This window comes from Musca autumnalis, unplaced genomic scaffold (genome assembly GCF_047663935.1).
Source record: "Musca autumnalis isolate F117 unplaced genomic scaffold, ASM4766393v1 scaffold_1, whole genome shotgun sequence".
NCBI classification, from domain to species: Eukaryota; Metazoa; Arthropoda; class Insecta; order Diptera; family Muscidae; genus Musca; species Musca autumnalis.
In genome coordinates, this window is record NW_027411644.1 from 139,350,439 (window position 1) to 139,376,125 (window position 25,687).

Here is a 25,687-nt window from a genome sequence, read left to right on the forward strand (position 1 = left end):
TTTATGTGTAGCATCTCTAGTGTGAGTCTTTTGTTGTAATTGTTTTCTGTTTGCAATATTCTCACTTCGTCGATGTTTGGTGAGTGGTTATTATGCTTACAGTGTTCTGCAAGCGCTGTCTTCTGTGTTATATTTGTATTCCTCAATTTTATGTCTGATTTGTGTGCCGACATGAGAGTTTTTAATTTGTTTTTTGTCGTGCCGACATAGTGTTTGCCACATGTTTCCTCATCGTTGCCACCACATTCGATTTTATAAATAACATTGTGTTTGTCCATCTTTGGAATTTTGCTTTTTAAGTTACTGAACATTGATTTGGTTGTATGATATGAACTATTGTGTATTTATTTTTGTCATATATATCAGACTTTTCAAATCTTTCTGATATATTTGGTACATATATCAGTGATTTATAAATCTTGTCCGGTTTTATATCTGTTGATTCTGTTGTTCTAGGTTTGTAATTGTTAATTAAGGATTTTATCCTATGCTTAGGAAAGTTATTCATGTCTAATATGTTTTCAATTTTTGTTTTATTTTCGTCGTGGAATTTCTTGTCACTTATATTTAATATTTGAAAAAATTTTTTTCGACATTTTTTCGATTTTTTTTTAGTTTTTTCGGTAATTGTTTTGTTTATTTGTTGGTGTTTGACCATCTTTAATACATAGGAAGATATAAAAACCACAAAAACACTCATATTTTGATGAAAAATAGTTAAAAAATTCAAAAGTTTAATTTTGACCTTGAATTTCTCTGCAACTACCAGACCGAACTTGACCGCTTATAATTCGTCTGAAAGCTGATTGTGTTATCTGTCTAACAAAAAAAGAATTATGAATATATCTCTTTCCGTTCAAAAGTTACAGAATTTTGACCAGGAAAAAACGATTCTGAACCACTGCGCGCAGTTCAAACCGAAAGTGACTTTCTCTAATTCGAAATCTTGAATTGATTTTGTTGCGAGCCCCGATAGATGTTTCTTTGAAAAGGAGTATGCTGAGGGTCAACGCGAATCTGTCGATACAGTTGGGTAATGTGTGAATTAAAAACGCATTTAAATATCCGGCAACGAAGCGTTAAAGACTACGAGCAATTTGGTTGTCTGCTTTTCAAGGTTGATGACAGGATGGTGTGGCAAACAACACCAAAGTGTGCTAGCACTGGCAGCAGAAACTGACTTCATATGGTCGAGCTCTAAATATTCAGTCAGAACCTTATCATATGTAACTTATACCTCCGTTTTTTCAATAACATCGCCTCTTTCCGATGAAATTGTTTGAGGATATTACCACGAGATTCCCCCAAGTACACCTTTATGCCTACCTCTGTTCGCAAGGGTAGGGTCACAATAAATCTACCGTCAGAGGATCTACCAGTGGTCCGAACATAATTTTCCTCATAAAAGCGGTCAGATGGGAACAACATTTTCCGTTTAGGAGTCTCTTCCAATTCCCAAAATCGCAACAACGCTCTATTATGAGAGACCTCTTCCTCAATATTAATTGTCGTAGCAAAAGTTCTAATTTCAGACGATGGAATTGGCCCAGTGACAAACCAACCGAAAACAGAATTCTGTGCTAACAAAGTTCCCGATATAATGGAACGACATCCCTCTAACAATAAGTTAGGGTATACACCGAGCAGCAGATCTACTGGGCGAGAATCAAATAAATTGACGTCAGCAAAACGAAGAATTGGCATTTGCGACTAAAACTTTCCGAAATTAGTGACACTACTAATGCATTGGTTGATAACAAAACCGCAGGATCGCAGGGACTTCCATTTTTAATTGAAAAAACTTTGCGAAATTGCACAATTAACGCCCGAAATACTAACATTCGTAGAAGAAACTGGAAGTTTTATGCGATTCTAATGCCGCTCCGACAAAAACGAAGATTCCGAAGCCGGGTCTATCACAGCCCTAGCTGGATACGAGACACCACAATGAATTAAATTTACCATCGCTGTTCCCAATAGCACAGATTTATTTTGAGCTGCGTGGCAGACTTATCGTGAGTTACCTGCCGCTGAAGTGGAAGGAAGAGAATATTCGATCGAGGAATTAGAAGGCCTATCTCCAACGTTACTTGAATTTCTATTAGTCGAATTCGGAACCGGAGTTGATTTGATAGGAGAAGAATCATTTCTCTGTAACAATATGTAATGTGTTCCACTACATTAAGAACATTTTGCTTACTTATGCAAGTTCTAACCTCGTGTCCCTTTCGCAAACAATTGAAACATAGGCGACGACGTTTAACAATAGAAAATCTGGTGGAGATCGACATATTCTTAAACCGAAGACCTTCAAAAAGGTGATGACTGTGTTGTGGGCAAAGTACATAATCGATTTTTTGTGAAATAGCCGATTTATCTTTTTCGCTTTGTTCCCACAGCGTTTGTGTAATTTTTGGTAGCCGCTGAAGACAAATATATACCGAAAATGGGTCCCAATTTTCTGTGGAGGTGTCGTAATAGACATCGCTGAAAAACAACCATTAATACCGCATTGTGTTGTCTTCAAACCCAAACTAGACCCATTCTGAAGCAGTGGCAAAGCGAAAAGAGTTTTTAATTGGTTATGGACAATTACAATTTCTCGAGTCTCTACACTAGTATTGTGCACGAGATGACAAAGGAGCTCTACATCGCTCAAATTCGATTTTTCTATATACACCGCGGTAAAATTGCCCTAAATGTGGGCCAGCATTGAAATTCTCCTTCGAACACTTCTATATCACACGGGGGTAATGCTAAATTATGAACACTGTCGTTATTAGGTGGGTCCCTAAAACTCGGACGAACACTATTATTCTCAATACTCGATATTGGGGGCTAGTGACACATACTTCCTTAGAAGTATGAGCAGTAGAACTCGTTTTATCTACTGCTACATCGTTAGACTGTAATTCTCCTGGAGTATCACAGTGATGCTGCGAAGCTAGTGAAGCTACAACGAGAGGAGTTAAAAGATTTCCTAGAACCTCGAAATTCAGACAGGTGAACATTCAAATTCGTTAAACATTTCATGTATTCCTACTGTGACCAATATTTTTGGATGAAAATAGAGTACATATACACATTGATGAAAAGTTACAGGCCGAAAATAGGACGGAAATTTTTTAGTAATTTATCAAAAAATTGAACTAATTGTTAGTGGCTCATTTTTAAATATAGATAGTAGAATAGAATACGTTGCAAAAATATCGAGTCGGTCGGACAAAAATTACAGTGGGCACCGCAAACTGCTTCAGTGAAAACAAACAACAACAAAAAAACATTGTTCCACAACATCCCATACGGGACAAGGGGGACTTCTCTCATATCAATGAGTACACCCCGATTCATATTAGCTCAATGATATTGGACCTACTGTTTATCGCCGAGTCCGAACGGCGTGTCTAAAGACACCACTTGTAGAGAAGTTTTACAAGGCTGAAATACTCAGGAAATGTCGCCACCATTACTGAGGGGTATTTTGCCACCGTTGAAAAATGTTTGATGTTGCCTGGCCGGGGAATCGAACCACCGACCTTCTGTGTGCAAGGCGGGCGTGCATACCACTGCACCACGGTGGCACCTTCAGTGAAAACAGTGTTTCGTAAAAAATTGATGGAATATGTTTTTTGGTGCTCAACAATGCTTCTATTATTAAAAACTTACCTTCCAAGGTTTTAGTAAGACTATACGTTATTTAATTTCGACCTAATTACGTATGTATTCACAAGTATTCGTAGCAGAATTAAAAATACAGGACATAGAGTACGTCCAATGAGAATAGAGGACAAATATACTACTTTAAAATATAGAGTACGGACGCCTAAAATAGAGTACTGTACTCTATAATAGAGTACTATTGGTCACCGTATGTATTCCCGATGTACGACCTGATATTTGTTATCAGCGGACTCAATCATCTATTTAGTTGTATCCTCCGACATTTCCATATTGAGGATACACGAATTAAACTTATCCTGAATATCTTTTCACACCTTTCCTAATTCGAACTGTCCAAGAAGTGACTGGCATATTTGCAAATTGTATTGAAATACACGCACAAGAAAATTAAAAGTTTTCCAAAATTTCTCCAAAAAATACAAGTTTTTCTCAATCAGAGATTTTAAAAGGAACAAACACGACTAACTAACCACAACAGCTAAAATATCGACAAGATTCAAATATTTTACGAAAAGCGACCTAATTCTTCACGACAGAAACCAATTTCTTCTACAAAAGAATTAAAGTCGGCCAAACTTTTCCAATTTCCAGCGAAACTTTCAACAAATAGCTCAAAATAGCACATATTTCCCGAAATTCTAAGTAAAATACCAACAAATTGCTTGAAATAGCACAAATGTTTACTAAAATTTGATAAATATCCCACAAATGAAAGTTTCGCAAAGCACGATAATTTTCCAAACATCCCAAAAATTATCTGAATGGCACAAAATTTCAACGAAAAACACGATAAAATCTCGAAATTTTGCAAAGAAATCATTAAGAGTTGATCAAAAACGACAGGTAATTCCAAAATTTCATCAAACTGTCACCAAAATTTGGAAAAATAAACAAACTTATTTCCCACGAAAAATCACCAAAATTGGATAAAAATATTCAATAAAAATTTTTAAAAATTAACCAAAATAACCCAAGTTGTCAAAAAATAAAATTTAGTATAAGATAATACGCAAAAATTATTATTATACGAACCGATTAAAATGTCGGCCAATTCGTACTGTAGGGTGCACGACATCTACTTGGTACTGCTTGAAAGCTTTACTGTAGTGGAATTCTGTAACCGACAAAAATCGGTAAAATATAAATACAAAGTTATGAATGAAAAGTATCAATATAGTTGACAACACTGTTGCTATCGGTAGAACTTAGCGACAGCTTGATTTTGGTTGTTAATTTACCGAAAAATTTCGTTAATTACCGAAATTATAAGCATATTAATTTTACCTATTTTTGTCGGTAAGTCAAAAAATGAGTTACAGAATTCCACTACTGATGTTCTTGATTAGCATATAACATGTCTTAAATACACCAAATAGAAGCAGAGGTATTTGTCATAATGTAAAAACTTCAAAATATTAAAATTGTGATAGCTTAGCGCCTTTTCCAATAACTCTGATATATAGTGGTGTAGGGTATAAAAAGAACGCTAGAAAGAATGGGTATTATTGCAATATTTATTATTATACCCTCTACCATAATATGGAGCGTATAATTAAATTTGTCATTCCGTTTGTAACACATCGAAATATTGATCGGAGACCCTATAAAGTATATATATTCTTGATCAGGGTAAAAACCTAAGTCGATATAACCATGTCCGTCCGTCCGCTGTTGAAATTTAGATACAGCTCGCAATTTTTATGATAGATCTTTGTAATTTTGTATAGAAGTTTCTATTACTCCTAGGATGTTTGGTATTGGCTTTATCGGTCCACATTTTGATATACCACCCATAGAACGGTACCAACCGATTTTCGGTATTTTGTAGGTTTTAGCGTTTGCGTAATTTTTGGTAGCCGCTGAAGACATTCTGAAGCAGTGGCAAAGCGAAAAGTGTCTTTAATTGGTTATGGATAATTAAAATTTCTCGAGCCTCTCCACTAGTATTGCGCACGAGATGACAAAGGAGCTCTACATCGCTCAAATTTGATTTTTTTATATACACCGCGCAAAAATTACCCTAAATGTTGGCCACGTTTGAAATTCTCCTTCGAAACACTGTCATTATTAGGTGGATCCCTAAAACTCTGACGAACACTATTATTCCCAATACTCGATATTGGGGGCTAGTGACACATACTTCCTTAGAAGTATGAGCAGTAGAACTCGTTTTATCTACTGCTACATCGACTGTAATTCTCCTGGAGTATCACACTGATGCTGCGAAGCTACTGAACTACAACGAGAGGAGTTAAAAGATTCCCTAGAACCTCGAAATTCTGACAGGTGAACATTCAAATTTGTTAAACATTTCATGTATTTCTACGGTGACCAATATTTGTGGATGAAAATAGAATACATATACACATTGATGAAAAGTTACAGGCCAAAAAATAGGACGGATATTTTGTAATACTTTATCAAAAAAATTTAACTTATTTTTAGTGGCTCATTTTAAAATATAGATAGTAGAATAGAATACGTTGCAAAAATGCCGAGTCAATCGGACAAAAATTACAGTGGGCACCGCAAACTGCTTCAGTGAAAACAGTGTTTCGTAAAAAAATCATGGAATATGTTTTTTGGTGTTCAACAATGCTTCTATTATTAAAAACTTACCTTCCAAGGTTTTAGTAAGACTATACGTTATTTAATTTCGACCTAAAGTACTCTGATTTCATTGAATTACGTATGTATTCACAAGTATTCGTAACAGAATTAAAAATACAGGACATAGAGTACGTCCAATGAGAATAGAGGACAAATATACTACTTTAAAATATAGAGTACGGACGCCTAAAATAGAGTACTGTACTCTATAATAGAGTACTATTGGTCACCGTATGTATTCCCGATGTACGACCTGATATTTGTTATCAGCGGACTCAATCATCTATTTAGTTGTATCCTCCGACATTTCCATATTGAGGATACACGAATTAAACTTATCCTGAATATCTTTTCACACCTTTCCTAATTCGAACTGTCCAAGAAGTGACTGGCATATTTGCAAATTGTATTGAAATACACGCACAAGAAAATTAAAAGTTTTCCAAAATTTCTCCAAAAAATACAAGTTTTTCTCAATCAGAGATTTTAAAAGGAACAAACACGACTAACTAAACACAACAGCTAAAATATCGACAAGATTCAAATATTTTACGAAAAGCGACCTAATTCTTCACGACAGAAACCAATTTCTTCTACAAAAGAATTAAAGTCGGCCAAACTTTTCCAATTTCCAGCGAAACTTTCAACAAATAGCTCAAAATAGCACATATTTCCCGAAATTCTAAGTAAAATACCAACAAATTGCTTGAAATAGCACAAATGTTTACTAAAATTTGATAAATATCCCACAAATGAAAGTTTCGCAAAGCACGATAATTTTCCAAACATCCCAAAAATTATCTGAATGGCACAAAATTTCAACGAAAAACACGATAAAATCTCGAAATTTTGCAAAGAAATCATTAAGAGTTGATCAAAAACGACAGGTAATTCCAAAATTTCATCAAACTGTCACCAAAATTTGGAAAAATAAACAAACTTATTTCCCACGAAAAATCACCAAAATTGGATAAAAATATTCAATAAAAATTTTTAAAAATTAACCAAAATAACCCAAGTTGTCAAAAAATAAAATTTAGTATAAGATAATACGCAAAAATTATTATTATACGAACCGATTAAAATGTCGGCCAATTCGTACTGTAGGGTGCACGACATCTACTTGGTACTGCTTGAAAGCTTTACTGTAGTGGAATTCTGTAACCGACAAAAATCGGTAAAATATAAATACAAAGTTATGAATGAAAAGTATCAATATAGTTGACAACACTGTTGCTATCGGTAGAACTTAGCGACAGCTTGATTTTGGTTGTTAATTTACCGAAAAATTTCGTTAATTACCGAAATTATAAGCATATTAATTTTACCTATTTTTGTCGGTAAGTCAAAAATGAGTTACAGAATTCCACTACTGATGTTCTTGATTAGCATATAACATGTCTTAAATACACCAAATAGAAGCAGAGGTATTTGTCTTACATTATGACAACTTCAAAATATTAAAATTGTGATAGCTTAGCGCCTTTTCCAATAACTCTGATATATAGTGGTGTAGGGTATAAAAAGAACGCTAGAAAGAATGGGTATTATTGCAATATTTATTATTATACCCTCTACCATAATATGGAGCGTATAATTAAATTTGTCATTCCGTTTGTAACACATCGAAATATTGATCGGAGACCCTATAAAGTATATATATTCTTGATCAGGGTAAAAACCTAAGTCGATATAACCATGTCCGTCCGTCCGCTGTTGAAATTTAGATACAGCTCGCAATTTTTATGATAGATCTTTGTAATTTTGTATAGAAGTTGGCTTTATCGGTCCACATTTTGATATACCACCCATAGAACGGTACCAACCGATTTTCGGTATTTTGTAGGTTTTAGCCTCATTATCACACCGAAATGGCTGAAATTCGGTACTTAGCCATCTTACATCATATAACGTAGACACATGAGAGTTCGAATTCGTGCTAGATCTTTCCAGTGTGAAATAGCCGATTTATCTTTATCGCCTTGTTCCCACAGCGTTTGCGTAATTTTTGGTAGCCGCTGAAGACATTCTGAAGCAGTGGCAAAGCGAAAAGTGTCTTTAATTGGTTATGGATAATTAAAATTTCTCGAGCCTCTCCACTAGTATTGCGCACGAGATGACAAAGGAGCTCTACATCGCTCAAATTTGATTTTTTTATATACACCGCGCAAAAATTACCCTAAATGTTGGCCACGTTTGAAATTCTCCTTCGAAACACTGTCATTATTAGGTGGATCCCTAAAACTCTGACGAACACTATTATTCCCAATACTCGATATTGGGGGCTAGTGACACATACTTCCTTAGAAGTATGAGCAGTAGAACTCGTTTTATCTACTGCTACATCGACTGTAATTCTCCTGGAGTATCACACTGATGCTGCGAAGCTACTGAACTACAACGAGAGGAGTTAAAAGATTCCCTAGAACCTCGAAATTCTGACAGGTGAACATTCAAATTCGTTAAACATTTCATGTATTTCTACGGTGACCAATATTTGTGGATGAAAATAGAATACATATACACATTGATGAAAAGTTACAGGCCAAAAAATAGGACGGATATTTTGTAATACTTTATCAAAAAAATTTAACTTATTTTTAGTGGCTCATTTTAAAATATAGATAGTAGAATAGAATACGTTGCAAAAATGCCGAGTCAATCGGACAAAAATTACAGTGGGCACCGCAAACTGCTTCAGTGAAAACAGTGTTTCGTAAAAAAATCATGGAATATGTTTTTTGGTGTTCAACAATGCTTCTATTATTAAAAACTTACCTTCCAAGGTTTTAGTAAGACTATACGTTATTTAATTTCGACCTAAAGTACTCTGATTTCATTGAATTACGTATGTATTCACAAGTATTCGTAACAGAATTAAAAATACAGGACATGGAGTACGTCCAATGAGAATAGAGGACAAATATACTACTTTAAAATATAGAGTACGGACGCCTAAAATAGAGTACTGTACTCTATAATAGAGTACTATTGGTCACCGTATGTATTCCCGATGTACGACCTGATATTTGTTATCAGCGGACTCAATCATCTATTTAGATGTATCCTCCGACGTTTCCATATTGAGGATACACGAATTAAACTTATCCTGAATATCTTTTCACACCTTTCCTAATTCGACGCTACGAACTTCCAACGCACAGACTTTAATTTCCTCTGATTTCATAGCCCGAAAACTTTCTACGAATTTCGCAAAGGAATCAGAAACTCTCATAAAACTGTCCAAGAAGTGACTGGCATATTTGCAAATTGTATTTAAATATACGCACAAGAAAATTAAAAGTTTTCAAAATTTCTCCAAAAAATACAAGTTTTCCTCAATCAGATATTCGAAAAGGAACAAACACGACTAACTAAACACAACAGCTAAAATATAGACAAGATTCAAATATTTTACGAAAAACGACCAAATTCTTCACGACAGAAACCAATTTCTTCTACAAAAGAATTAAAGTCGGCCAAACTTTCCCAATTTCCAGCGAAACTTTCAACAAATAGCTCAAAATAGCACATATTTCCCGAAATTCAAACTAAAATACCAACAAATTGCTCGAAATAGCACTAATGTTTAATAAAATTTGAAAAAATATCCCGCAAATGAAAGTTTCGCAAAGCACGATAATTTTCCAAACATCCCAAAAATTATCTGAATGGGACAAAATTTCAACGAAAAACACGATAAAATCTCAAAATTTTGCAAAGAAATCATTAAAAGTTTTATTATATTATATATATTATACTTACTTATATATATTATACTATACTTACTTGTTTTAATGTATAATTAGCACTTTATATAAATATTACATCACGAATTTAATACGAACAATTAATTAACAAATTTTATTCCACTTAGTAGTAAAAAATGCGTTTTTTTATGTATTTATTTTTCAAATAATTTTTTGAATTTTTTTCTTTTTTTCACTTTCGAAAATCACTTTCGCAAAACGAAGGTTATTTTATATTGTTGCGGAATTAGGATTTGAATTTAATCCCGTGTAGACGTTGTTTTATTCCCCGATTCGATTTGTACAAAAAAAAAAAAACAGGGTTCGTTCTGGATTACGATTCTACAATGCTTTATTGACGTTATTCACACAAGACTTTATTTCTCTACTAGCACACAGCAAACTCTCCAGTAAGCACAAAGCTTTACTCTGTTCCGGTTACTTCTTTACTTAAGCTGAAAGCACATACAACGTTTGAGCCAAGTTTTGCGTTGACATCAAAGTCCGGCGTTGATGTGTTTGCCGGCATATATTTCAAATGAATTTGAATTTTTCGGCATCATGCCCAACAGTGTAAAAACGGCCAAAACGACACAAAACTTTACTCAAACGTTGTATGTGTTTTCAGCTTTACACTTTCGGCTTAAGATCGCGATCAATTCAAAAACTAACTCGGCCGGCAACTGCACCCGCGTATTTATATCCGCTCGCCGATGCATAGACGTTTCTAGCATCCCTCATGTAGAATGTTCCACTATGTTCCAACGAGATCCGGATGCACATACACACATACCCGTATACAAACAGACAAATTTAACACAAACAGTAGGGCAGCGGCAATAAACACGCGAGAACAGGAGGGCATAATTATAAATGACGTCAGAATGTAATGACGTCAACTGAATGCACAAAACAAATAAACAGAGAAAGAGAGTGAGATTACAAAAACAATTTAGGCAAGTGAAAGTGTAAATGAGGACTAAGTGATAAATTCATAATTGGAACAGCCAAGATCACCCATATACGTTAACGTGACTACATCAACAACATATGTTCTCTTTATTTCTCATCTGCAGTGGTTTAGCAAAGGAATGAGACTAATGCACAAAATATTTTGAGCACCACCGAATTGGAATAATAGTTGTTGTTGCAGAAATAAATAAGAGAGGGAGAACTGAAAACGTAAACGATAGTGATTGGAATTCTATATCGTAATTGTTGTTTAAACTTAATTTACATAAATGAACTAAATGCTTACTAAAAATTAACAGAAATTCATCTAAATTACTTAAATATATCAGCTATTTTCGTAACAATATGACTTATAGTCCGGTCAAAATAGACATGCGTATAAGGGGGAAATAGCAAAAATTCCCACAAAGCTGAATTTTGGTGGAGAGCTAGGGTTGGCCATTAGAAGCAACGTCCTAAAAGTCCCCATCGATCCCATGTGTGCAAAACAAGTTATTCGGGGTCAAAGGTCATTTTTTGAGGCATTATTCAATTTTTTTAATTTTTCTCAAAAACGGTAATACTAAGCAAAAGCCCGCTAAAGTAAAAGTTGTAGATTCAACAATTGTCTACAAGATTGGTCTTTATGATTTTTAAAAAGGACTTACAATTTTCGAGATATCTCGATCTAAAGGTCAAATAAAAAATTAGCCGCGTAAGTACATTATGAGCCGAACCGGTTAAAGTAACGACACTATGTGTTAGATACTTCCGTAAGCTTTCAACGATATCCACTTTCGTAATCGGTTCAGTAGAACCGGGTCTAACCCGGTTTTTAAATTTGGCCTTTCGGGTCTAATAACCGGCGAACCGGATCCGCAACTGTTGAAAATTATACATTTCCGTAATCAGCGCAACAAACTTTTTGCAATTTTTGTAAATATCAAAAATACCACCGCATAGCTGTGTTGAGCATGGAAAACTACTATAAAATATGGTGTCATTTTTTCTCTATCGGGAAAAAGTTTCCGCACTAAGTGCATTGAAGTTTGGTAGTGCATTATTTAATTTTATTTGTTATAATGGCATATACGCTTTTCGAAATAAATTTTCAATATTTTGAATCTAATTTAAAATCTATATCAAACCATTCCTTACCAATTTGTTATCAAATCGCAACATTTCAGAGCATTTAATGCACATTGGACAATATTGCCATTTTTGGTTTTTCTTTATAAACTCGCGAATTTTATGTTTATATTTTCTGTACCTGTCGGACAAGAGAATATGTGGTCATTTGCAAGGAAGTCGCGAAAGTTACAGACTGTTTTTCATGACTTTGCCTGTGAGAATCCTATTTGTTTCTATAAATATTTATTCAAACAAAGCTAATTTAAATTTTTAAATAAAAAATATCAAAAGGGCTTTAGTAATTGCAGTCGGTGTGGAAACTTTTTTCACCAAATCGACTTAAAAAACGCGTTTTCGTTATCAGCACAATTTTCCCCACATGGTACTTGGGTGGTATTTTTTAGTTATAACCCTATTCTGCAATCGTTTGCGGATAGTTTTTTAGGTGTTATTTTATAATTCCAACTTGTATACATATTCTGCAAAGAAAACAACATACTGTGAAAATACCCTGTGGGGACGAAAATTCCAATTGTCGCAATTTAAGTAGTCCAGAACTAGTTCTAATCAGTACTAGTACAAATATTGGCCCCTAAGTAATGCGAAGGGAACCAATTGTCACCTTTTTATCCCCAAGTAAACGAGGAGGCGTCAGTTGCGACTTAATTAAATTAACTTAAACGACGAGTTGTATAAATAATTCACATTTACATTTTCTTCATAACTTTAATATAAATGAAGCATCCAATAACAGAAGCTAGTGTTGATGGAATGAATATCTTCGTTCATATTATTCATATTGTTCTGGTATAAAAAAGGAATACGACGGAAATATGCAAATCGCCCTCTTCTTCCCTCTACCCGCTAGCAATTCCAATTGTCGCAATTTAAATAGTCCTAAACTTGAGGTAAGTGGTACTAGTTCACAATTGACCCATAAGTAATGCGAAGGGAACCAATTGACACCTATATATCCCCAAGTAAACGACGAAGCGTCAGTTATGTGATTATTTCCCACCACTTTTTTTTATAAATAAACTGGTATATGACTGTAAACCTGGAACTAGTACAATACCACCTACAGGTAATGCATAGAGTGTCAATTGGTTACCTCCTATGACATCCCCATGTTAAAGTTTACAGTTGATTGCACTGTGAGGGGTCAGAAGTGGAACTAGTTACTGTAACGATGAGAATCGACGAGTTTCCGATGCCGAACTAGCCCATCGCCCAAGCGGGTACAGATACAACAATTGAGAGTTAAACTCAGTGAGAGAAAATATTCACATAAAGTGAGAGCGAACGGTAATACATTCTCGTGGAATGTCAAAAGAAAACAAACATAAAAAACACTGCAATTTTAGTCAAAAGCGACCCTTTGTGTAATCTTTTTAATATGCAAGCTTTCTTAAGCGATAACACATCGTTAACATTAATTGGTGGGTAACATTTAAAACCATAAGCCTGAAAGTGTGCTTCAATAATCTGCCATATCCTATACAGAGACATATTTGGTCTGTTCCTTTACTTTTTGTTGGAGCAGTATACAATTGTGTTTTTTGTGTTATTGTTGTTTGTCATTTGTGTCGTTTAGGCCTTTCATTTTATTATTTAATTTAAAATTATTTAATTTAATGTTTTATTCGGCCCACCTTAATGTTGGGCACTTTTGTTCGTCATAGAAAACAACAACAACAACATTGCATAATTTAAGTTTATGCATTTGCTTGTTATTCGTTGCATTTCAAAGTGACGTGCATTTCTTCCTTGTCGTTCTTTTTGTTGTTCTACACATTCGGTGTTATAACACAAATAATATAAACTTTTCGACTTTATTTAAAACTTTTCGTCGATTAATTTTAATTGCTGCCGCCGTAATTAGTTTTTGTTTTTTGAAAGGAATTATTAAATTTTTTGACAGAAAGTAATTTTTGTGTTGCTCGAAGAAGTTGGTGTTACGCAATCGCGGTAAACACATACAAACATTGTCGTTCGTTGAAAGTTTTGAAAATACACTTATACAACCAAGAACTGTTCTAATTCGTATTAGAAATCAAACATATACAAATTAACCACCATATTGAGTGAGAACTTTTTGATTTTTTGGCGCTTTATTTTTAAAATAGAAGCTAATTTATCTTTGTTGAATTTGCTTATTTTTCGTTGTGTTGCTCTCAATTAGTTCGAAAATACCTAAAGACGGTACCGAATTTGTGGAAGAAAGCGCTAGTGGTTCGGAACTAACGTCTCTTAAATTACAACGTAGTTCGATAAAAAAGAACATTGTAAACATTCAGAAAAAAGTGGAAAAAGATGGATCTAAAATGGATTCGACCATTTTAGAATGTCGGCTCGAAATTTTAGAAGAATATTTCAAACAGTTGTGCCATATTCAATCACAAATAGAAGCAGTGAATGCTAATGACAATACACGAATTGAAATAGAAGAAACATTTATTGTCGGCAAATCAAAATTATTGAAATTGATAAAGAAAAATTGTGGTTCAGTGTCGATGGAATCGAGGTTTGTGAACTCTCAATGGCTTGTGGTTCAAATTCTCGTTTGCCTTCACTTAAGTTGCCCATTTTCAATGGAAAATATAGTGAATATCAATTATTCATAACTGCTTTTAATTATATCGTACATGAAAATCCATCGATCAGTATAATTGAAAAATTTAACTACTTGTTGAACTGTCTTTCGGGTCCTGCCTTAGCTGTCGTCGAACCGTTTCAAGTTTGTGAAGAAAACTAAGAAAAAGCTTTAAATCGATTGGAAGAAAGATATGACAATAAAATGCTCATATTCATAGAACATATCGAATCGTTGTTCAATGTTCCACAAATGCAAAAAAGTGATAGCGCCATCTTATTGATACCGTGTCTGCTGTTCGTGGTCCGTTATTGTCGCTCGGATCAGAGGTAGATGTAATGAATGCAATCAGGGACGTACGCAGGGGGGGGGCACAGGGGGCCCGGGCCCCCCCCGAAATGATGTGGTCGAACAAAATTTGCTGAGCTACTTTAACAAATTATTACCTTTTTGTTTATCGTAAATATTTTTTAGTTGTGGAGATTTTAAATGAAATGTGGTTTTGAAATTTATGTACTAAAAATGTACTTTATTTACAAGTTTTGTAAGAAATATTTTCAAATTTTTGTTTGAAATTTTCAAATTTTTTAGAATTTAGGGCATATCGTTCCAGTATCAAAAAATAAACAAACTCGGAGTTCCGCCATGAATATATTCGGTATTTGCTTTGTCATTTTCAAGTTTTATGATATCCTGTATTCAAAAAATATTACAGTTTCAATATTGTTAGAATGGAAGTGCATGAAATGAACAATCTACAAAATGTACCATATATCAAGAAATTTTCGTGGACGATATCTCGAAAACCAATTAGAAATTTATTTCTACAAATTTGTTGTTCACATTCTTTGCGGTATTGAGGTAATACTGGGTACCTCTGAGAATAATATAAACCAACCTATGTCCTGCATTCGTAAAATATTAAAATTTGTGTGGTAGAAATAATTACACTGTGCTACAAAAGTTGACAAAATTTTTTTGCAGCGGTTCTGATGCATATATTCAGTTTTGTGGGAGTCCATGGAAGACGAAATATAACGGTAAATGTAGTGAAAAATGGGGTTTCTTGGATTTTCAATTTAAAGCGGACATAACTTCTTTTTTCCACAACGGACTTTTACAGTTTTTTTTATTTAAAAGGTGGAAATCATTTCGAACAAGCCATAATTTGTAAAAATCGGGTAACAAATGGTTCAGTTATAGTGATTTAAGTGTGATAAAAACGCTCTAGCCTGCGTAGGAGACACCAAACTGCCTAATTATTTACTTTTATCAATTTAGTTAGCTTTACAAAATGAGGAAAACCAATGAAATCGGTTGAAAAAATGCGTGAGTTATGCCATCTTTAGTGTTTTAACTTTTTGGTTTTTTTTTCACCTTTTAAATTCACCTTTTAAATAAAAAATAAGCTGTAAAAGTACGTTGTGGAAAAAAGAAGTTATGTCCGTTTTAAATTGAAAATCCAAGAAACCCCGTTTTTTACTACATTTACCATTATAAAATCAAAAATCGAAGTGACCCAAAGAAGCCAAAGGTATTTTCGTCTTCCATGGACTCCCACAATACCGAATTTATGCATCAGAACCCCTGAAAATTTTCACTGTAGCACAGTGTTATTTACAGCTTTCTCTTCGGTTTTTAGGTTCTTCATTTGATCGGTTTCTTGAAATGCTCTGCCTCTGTTTAATTTTTAATTTGATTAAAAGTGAACAACCTCCATGTCTGCTGCCTTATTTCCAGTTTCGATCTATTTTTAGAAACTCTCAGATTCCCAAAAATTCCTTTACTTCAAATATTGTCTAGCAGTCTTTTCTCCCCGAATTGTTAGATTGTGGAACTCGCTGCCTCCTAATATAAAAACGTTTTCAGTTTCTTAACAGACTTTCAAAAACTGATTAATGAATTATTCCAATGAAATTCCTTAAAAATATTTATCTTTTTTATTTCTGTCGTCATTGACACTGTTGATTTGTTAATTGCTTCATATTTTTCACTTTTCGTCCACAAAATGTTCGATAAGGATTTTTTTATTTTAAGTCGGTATTATAAGCAACTTTTGTAACTATTTATTGTATATCTAGAAACATATAACCCACGCAGCCTCAGTTTGAAAATAAATAAAATAAATAAAAATAATAAAGAAACATTAATTGTTGTTCTTTAAAAACTTCTAAAATGTGCTTGATTTTTTTCCTTTTGTATGTGTATAATTTTACCCTCAGCCATTAGGCTAACGAGATTATACATATCTACACTTTGACACAATACAAATGTCCCTAATCGAAATAATGTTTCAGCCTCCACAAATGTATGTACGAAATCCGGGTCAGACAATCTGCAGTCATTTATCACAGTCTGCCTCTCTGGCTGGAGCGTATGACGTTTCTCAAACGGATTAACCGATTTGGTAAAAATTTTGGACGACGTAATATTTTTCCAAAGTTAGTTTAAGAAAGAAACATTTGCTCAGAACGTGCACAATCGTTAAGATAAATACCCAAAAGTTTCTATATTTTTGTCGGTAAATAATGTGTCCGAAAAAGGCCACAAAAATCTGAAAACTTCCAGAATACAATGGGGAAAAATATTTTGTATGTGAAGCCGATTTTCAATCTGTCGATGAAATGAGTTTACTTCCAACCGTTTACAAGTGATTGATTAATCGGTGTGGGCAGATTAGAGATATTTGCTTATTTTTAACAAAATATTTAAATTCTAGTTCCAATAAATAGCAAAACCGATATCCAGAAAATTGTTAATGTCATCGAGTTCAAAATAATAAATAAAAAACGTTTCTCCTAAAACATTATTTCAAAGATGGAGAATACAGTCGGTACAAAAATCTTGGAGTTTTTCGACTTATATTTTTTGTAAGGACTTAGCTACAAGTTTGACGATTGGTTTCTGATATTGTTTTCTCAAATATTTATTCGACGCTGTTTTGGCAAAGCCTAAACATGTGTTTCGTAGTCTCAAAGAGTAGTAGGATTTGGAGTTTATGAGTCGAAGTCTGTATTGGGGAGGGTATTATATGTTGATTTTGGACAAAAAGTTTGTAACGCATCGAAATAATGGTCGTAGACCCATACATATATATACCAAAAAAAAGTCTCGACGAGCTGAGTCGATCTGACGATGTGTGTCCGTCCGTCTGTCCATCTAAACCTTGTAATCACGCTACAGGTCGCAATTTTGATCCGATCGTCACGAAATTTTGGGGGTTAATGAATGTCTTACGTAGGAAGAAGCCTATCTCTTCTGTAAGAAGTATATCGAAAGCAAAAACTGTCAAGGAAAGTAGAAAATATTACCATTACAACGATGTGAAGTAAATTGTCGCAGGTGGTCAAACAACAGAGATATCGCAATAGTCGATAATACATCCCGTTTTCGATTTTTTGTGCAATCACACTACAGGTCGGAATTTTGATCGGATTCTCACGAAATTTTGGGGATTGATGGGGGTCTCACAGAGAAAGAAGTCTATTGATGGCTGGCGTACCTCCCACTTTTCCATTTTTTATTTGAGTTGTACAGACGATGCACTTAATGAATACATTCAAAGCAAAGGTGGTAAGCTATCCCAATTTTAATATTTTGAAGTAAAGTTTTCGCGTTTTATGACATAAAAAATGTTTTCTAAGGTTATCGACACAATAGCATTAGACAATTTTCGATAGGAATTATTCGATACAAGTCCAATATGCACTCGCGGATGCGAGTTATTCTTCTTTTTGGAGGTATTTAATTCAAAGAAGTCGTTTAGTGTCTATTCAGATAAATAATTCAAAAGAGATAATAAAAATAAAATACCTTGACGTATTACAGTATACCAAATACCATTAAAAGGTTTATAAGATGTTAATATGTAATGTATGGGGGTCAAAGATTTGTCCAACTAAAATTTTTTTTAATAATAGGACTGAAATTAGAGTGCGTTATATCAATATGCATTGGTTGGAGAACCTCCATGATGAAAGTGGTTAATATAGATCACCACTTTCAGCATGGAGGTTCTCCAACCAAACAAAATCCCAAAATCCGTATTACAGCCGATATTTTTAGAAATTAATGTAAGACCTTCGAATACTGAAAATCTTTGCGATAGCGGAAACAACTGCTACTCTCTGCGGCAATTAGAAAGCAAAATGCCAATTAAGCGCCTCAGTAATTAATAAAAAATCAACTACCAACCTTTAAAATAGCTTTACGTAACCTTTCACAACATTTTAAAATTTCATGATTTTTGGTCAAGTTGGGCCCCCCCCGAAATGAAATCCTGCGTACGTCCCTGAATGCAATTGTAGTGCATATGGTTCTATCAAAAGTGGATAATGAAACAAAGGGTAGTTATGATGAAAAACAAGAATTTAAATCGTTGCCCTCGTTTGAGTTTTGCTATGCACTTTAAAGTCGCCGTTGTCAATTCTCAGAAAGCCATAGAAAAAGAACTGAAGTTTCAGAAAATATTCCAAACAAACCTAAATCTCCTAGATTCACTCAGGCGGCTCATACTTTTGTCAACTCAAATTCGAATTGTTCATATTGTAATTCAAATGAACATAACCTCTCAACTTGCTAGTCGTTCGCTAACACCGTTGTTTCGGAACGTTTTAATTTCGTAAAACGTAATGGACACTGTATTAACTGCCTTCGAAAAGGGCATACGATCTCGAAGTGTTCCTCAAAATCTCGATGCAGAGTTTGTGATTCTGCACATCATACTGTATTGCATATATTTAGTAGCCCAGAACAACCTAGTGCTTCAAATTCGAATGGTAATTCACCACAATCATCAACCAGTTCAAATCCAATTTCGTTAGTGGCTCGTTCATTCAATAGAGCAATAATTTCGACTGCAGTGATTCTAATGAAGGACAATTGTGGCAACTTTCAGACAGTAAGAGCTTTACTCGACTCATGTTCTGAACTCAATTTTATATCGGAAGAAACAGCAAAGAGACTCATACTAAAATTTCGTCCAATCTCACAAGAAATACCTGGAATTGGAGAAGTTCGAACTGCAATTGAGTTTTCTGTCGACACTACAATAAAATCGAGAAATAATACGTTCCAGTGGTCCTCAACCTTTGCTGTTACCAAAAACATTTCGTCTCGTCGACCTGGTGAATTAATCAATACTTCGCAATGGAAAATTCCTCAGAATATTGAATTGGCTGATCCGTTGTTCTACAAACTACAACGTATCGACGTGCTCTTAAGTGCCGAGGTATTCTTTGACTTGTTGTTGGATGGCAGAATTTCATTGGGAAATGGATTGCTGTGTCTCACAAATACAGTTTTCGGATGGATAGTTGGTGGTTCATCGCCTAGTCGTTCTAATTCAAACTCGTTTTCATGTAACTTGACTGTAAGTACACTCGAAGAACAAAATATTGATGATTTGTTGAAAAGACTCTTGAAAGTTGAGAATAATTCGAAGTCTCCTTGAACATATCCTAGAAAGGAGCAATCCTGCGAAGATCATTTTGTCGATAATAGTCGTTTCGATTCTTATGGAAGTGTACAAGTTCGTCTTCCATTCAAGAAATTACCCAATTATCTTGGTAACACATTGGAAATAGCTCGTAGACGTTTTCTGTCGCTCGAAGGACGACTTGAACGTGACTCAAATTTGAAATCGATGCATGAAGAATTCATGCAAGAATATGTGTCGCTCGGACATATGTGGCCCTACACTCAATCGTTGGATAGGTCACTTTATGTTATTTCTCATCATTCCTTTCTGAAACCACATAGTAGTTCTACATTCTTCGAGCCGTATTTGATAGTTTCGCTCACACTTCGTCGAATCATTCGTTGAATGATACATTGGTGGTCGTTCCGGCAAGACAACAGGATTTGATCACCATACTCTTTTCGTTTTCCTCGAACAAATACGCTCCCACAGCTGACGTTTTAAAGATGTATCGGCAGTTTTGAATTGGAGAACCAGATAGAAGGTTTCAAATCGTTTGTGGAAAGGTTACAAGGATGACTATATAAAGGTATCCCAACTTAACACTGTTAATAATGGCTTATCGGCCGCCTCATTTCTCGTAAATCGTAGTTCGTTTCTCATTGCAGATAAACATGGCACATGTCATCCTTGTGGTTCGTAGGTCTTACAAGAAGATCTTTACGTCGATGACGTACATACTGGCGTCGATAACATCGAAACTCTAGGCCTCAAGAGGGACGAGTTAATCCAAATATTGAAATTGCATGGTATCGAATTGGCTTAGCGGAATAACAACCATGCGTCTCTCACTTCGAATGATGATAAAGAAATCGTCATTAAAACATCGGACAACGACGTCACCAAAGCCTGGAAACCTCAGCAAGATGTCTTTCTTTGTAGGCTCGTGTTGCCCGATGTCAAACATGCTACAAAAATATCAATTTTGTCTCTAGTATTCAAAAATCTTCGATTTTCTTGGAATTTTAAATGTTTGAAAACTGCTGCTAGTAGAGTTTGGGAATTCCCGACTTTTTTCATTCCCGGAAAATCGGGAATGAAAATTTCTCATTCCCGGGAATTCCCGAGACTATGGTAAAACGAATTCGTGGGGCATAGACTTAACAGAGAGTAAGCAAACATGGAATATCTTTTCCCTTTATGTTTGTTGTGCCATTAGTTATCTTTTTGGAACAATATTAAGGGTAAAATAGCAATAGGGCTAAAAATCAATAGCAAACGTATTAACGACGTTGCGCCAAAATCTTAAAAAAAAGAAAAATTATGATTTATTGGTATGGACATATATCAGCTGTTCAAGAATATCTATATGTATGCGGCCAAAATCCAATTATTCCTGACTAATTTGCGGAGGTTATATAAAATATCTTTTTCCCACTACCATCCTAGCAAAGCTTCCTTGATATCAAAGAGTGCTGGAGAAAACAATCAATCACAGCTTTTATATCTTAGCAAATTAATATCCTTCCAGAAAGCCGTCAATAAAAAATTAGACTAAAACAACCCTGACCAACTCAAAACAAAGAATTATGTGAGGTTATACAGACTTCGAATTCCAGAAAAAACACCAATTATCGAGAGGACCAATATGTATGTATTTTATACGAATTATGCCAATTACGAATAATCGGGGCACGAATTATCGCCATTCGACTATATTTCCAATATTAAATAACTACAAGGCATATACTATACGACTTATACATGAAAACACAAATACCCGTATTCCCAGGAATTTCAAAAAAGTTTCCCGGGAAATCCCGTTCAAAAAATTTCGAGAATTCCCGGGAAATCCCGGGCCGGGAATTCCCGACCAGAAAATCTAGCTGCTAGCAAAATTCAACCTTTAATTCATCGTGTTGTCGTTTTTCTCAACAAAACTTCGCTCAAAATCAAACTAAAGATCGAAAATTTCGTCTCGTCGTTGCACTTTTGGACAAACCTCAAACTAGTACTCCAATGGATCAAACATCGTTCTTCGAATCTGAAGTATTTTGTATTAAATAGTGTCAGAAAGCCCAAAGAAGAAACTCGAATCGTATTTCGGAGACACGTCCAAGCTAAAGATGTCTCATATTGGACTGGTACAGAAGACGAATTTACACTCGATGTTACAGAATTTCGGAAAGCTGCCGCCATCAATACTATTATTTGTGGAAATAATGTCATTTTGGACATTATAGATAAGCTTTTATCATATTTATATCGTATGTGAATAATCGCTTTTGTTTTTTGTATCTCCAGCAGACCTTTGAAGTACCGATCTTTGCAACATACAGCTCCGCTTGGAATATTGTGCAAAGTTGGGAAACCCTCGTATATATCGTCGTTGCAGAATGTCTCATTTTTCTCGAAAAGCCTTCAAATTCGTACTACTGATGTGGGTCTGTATCCGATTTCTGGCTGTATTACGAAATCATTCATCCCATTCGCCATGCCATTCGTTTATTTTGCTACATTTGTTGTCGAAAAACCACCTATAGCTAGAGGGTTATTTTGATGTCGCTCCATCCACAAAATCGCTCCCTTACAACATGTACTTGAACCCTTAGGATTCAACGGGCGGAGGATGTTGAAGCAGAATACTATTGTGTTTTTTGTGTTATTGTTGTTGTTTGTCATTTGTGTCGTTTGGGCCTTTTATTTTATTATTTAATTTAAAATTATTTAATTTAATGTTTTATTCGGCCCACCATAATGTTCTGAATGTTCGTCCCACCCTAACGTACGTAGGTACGTTGGGCACTTTGGTTCGTCATAGAAAACAACAACAACATTGCATACTTTAAGTTTAAGCATTTGCTTGCTATTCGTTTTCTTCTTTATGTTTGAAGGGCAATAACAACAATGTTGTTAGAAACTGTTCTGAATGTATGTACATATTCGCAACTGTAGCCCTTTGCTGTCGTTTGTTTTGTTTGTCGTTCTTTGGATCGGTCAATTCTTGATCGATTTTCTGTTTTGATTGTCGTCCTCTATTGAGCTAAATGTTTCATATATCGTTTGTTCCTCTATGTTCTGTAGCCCTACAAAAGGGATTAGAGAATAAGTTTTTGTTCAGTTGATGTATGACCGGCAATCTTAGTGAAGCAAATAAATTGTAATAATTAAAAACGAAAAGTGTTTTAATTAATTGATTGCGGGCGCAAATTATAAAACTTTCTGTGCGAACACTTTTGAAAATGGTAAAACCGGCAAAAGTAGTAAAAGTTGTAACCTGTCCCATGTGAGTTGTATGGTGTCTAAAGGAAAGGAACGCTTTTCGAGTAAAAAGCTATGACCAGCAACAGTGTTACTTTTTTAATTTTAAACACTTTTTTAATTTAAGCGGTTATGGCCACTTACAAATTGGGCAAAATCGAATTTTTTTGGAGTCGATCGGACGAAAATTAGCTGAGATATGAGCGTTAGAAAGAGAAAATTAATTGTGATTCGTATGCAAAATCGAAGTTTGTTTTTTCAAAATTGCATTTTGGAATGCGGTGCCCACTGTAGCTTTAAAACGGATGACCGAGTCTTCATAAGTTTTTGTGGGATTATTATACATATAAAAAGATTGTACTTAAGCGAGAGACTTACAAAAATTTTGACGGAATTATGTTGAAAAAAGCTATCCATTTTTTAGTTAAAATCGAAATATTTATTTTGACAGTTTACAATTTCTTTTAAAAATTAATATTTTTTAATTCCGTTTCGCTTAAGTACAAGACTATTTGGTTCTTAATGATAGCACAAAAACATATGCTGATCGACTTAAAAAAAATCCAAAGGTAGCTCAAGGTGTACTCAGATGAAAACAAAATCTTCTGAAAAAATTGGTAGATTTCTTTTAAAAAATTTATAAATAAGTGGCCATAACCCCTTAAAATATAAAAAATACTTGTTATTAAATACGCAAGGACAAAACAAAGCTGATGTTACTCAAGATAATCTATAAATATTGATAACGACATGATTACTTGTGACCCCAGGGCACCTAAAAAAGATAGAGAAAGTTTTTATCTACGTACACTTGGAAACTCCTCAAAAACACCTCGGCTTACAGATTCTCCTCTGAGAGTAATACAGAACCTCGATGATTATTTCGAAAAGCCTAGCGTACGTCACACTGAAAAGTTTAAATCAATGTTAAAAGAGACTGAGGATCGTATTTCAAACGAGTTTGATAGAAACATATGCGAGCTCAGGTCAGATCTTAACGACGTATTCCTGCGTAACAACACAATTACTACTAGCTTTATTACATACTTTTCTAACTTTTTCATTTTTTACTCACTTCTGATGTAAAATCTGTTATTATTTTTAATAATATTTTCAATGCCATACAAACGTGCTGCTGTTGCTACAACTTTGTTCGTATACAGTAGTCTCGACAATCCGCACACCACATGTTTTGGCGATGTCCGGATTATCGAATTTTCCGGATTACCGAGTAGTAACAAAAACATATAATTTTGTAATTTCAAATCATTATTAACGGATGTTTACTAAATAAAGTAAAGATAATATCCTGGCATCTAAGGTAAACGAGTTCATATTAACCAAATATCACGGGTTGAGACCATTTTAAGACTTGGAGCAGCTTTCCTGTCTACCAAATTATTTCTTAATTTTACTCCTTTACCGTAATTTAGGTGACATTTATGTATATTTTTGTAGTCTTAAACCTATCTACAATTGGTGTATATTTATTAATAGTTTTTTTTTCAAGTATATAAACTTCGTAGACCATGAACATGTATATTGATTTCTAGTGTCCATGTCCCATGATCCTCTTACGACTTGAGATATAATTTCAGAATCCAAATGCACTCATCTCATTATGTTGAATATATTTCATTTCCATTTCCATGAATATTAGCAACTGACTTCGTCTCGTCTTTGAAACCAAAACGAGATTATAGCATTCGAATAAGACAATATCGAATTTAAATCCATTGGTTGCATAATTACGATAATATAATACAGCAATCTATAGTTACAGGTGATTTTGTATATCAAAGAATGAAAATAAAAGGAGTCATACCATTTTTTAATAATTTATTGGAATTTCCATACAAGTAGTGCAATTCTCTAACTCAGTTTTTGCGTTACCGACAAAAATCGGTAAAATTAAAATTCTTATAATTTGGTAATTAATTTTACCAATTGCTATTGTTAAAAATGAAAACGTCAATGAAATAAATAAGAATCTAATGCTCGAAGATAGAAAAAAAATATTGATGTCCGGATTATCGAGGTACAAAAAAATGAGATGTCCGGATTACCGAGTCTACAATGTAAATAATTTTAGTGAGCGGATTACCGCATTGTCCGGATTAACGAGTGTCCGGATTATCGAGACTATACTGTATATACCTTTCTATGTCCAAAAGGGTAACCAAAATAAAGATTCCAAGGACGTAACCAAAAATCTGCTAAAAAATCTTGCCCAAACAAAGAGAGGGTTTAAACATATGTCATATCAATTCCCAAAGCTTGATGAACAAACTC

At 34.4% G+C, this 25,687-nt stretch overlaps 1 protein-coding gene across 19 annotated transcripts in view; it reads left to right on the forward strand.

The window, feature by feature from the left end:
• Positions 1–25,687, forward strand: part of Bili (FERM domain-containing protein 8 Bili) — a 1,367,054-nt gene that overhangs the window by 791,331 nt on the left and 550,036 nt on the right. The gene's annotated exons all lie outside the window — the stretch shown is intronic.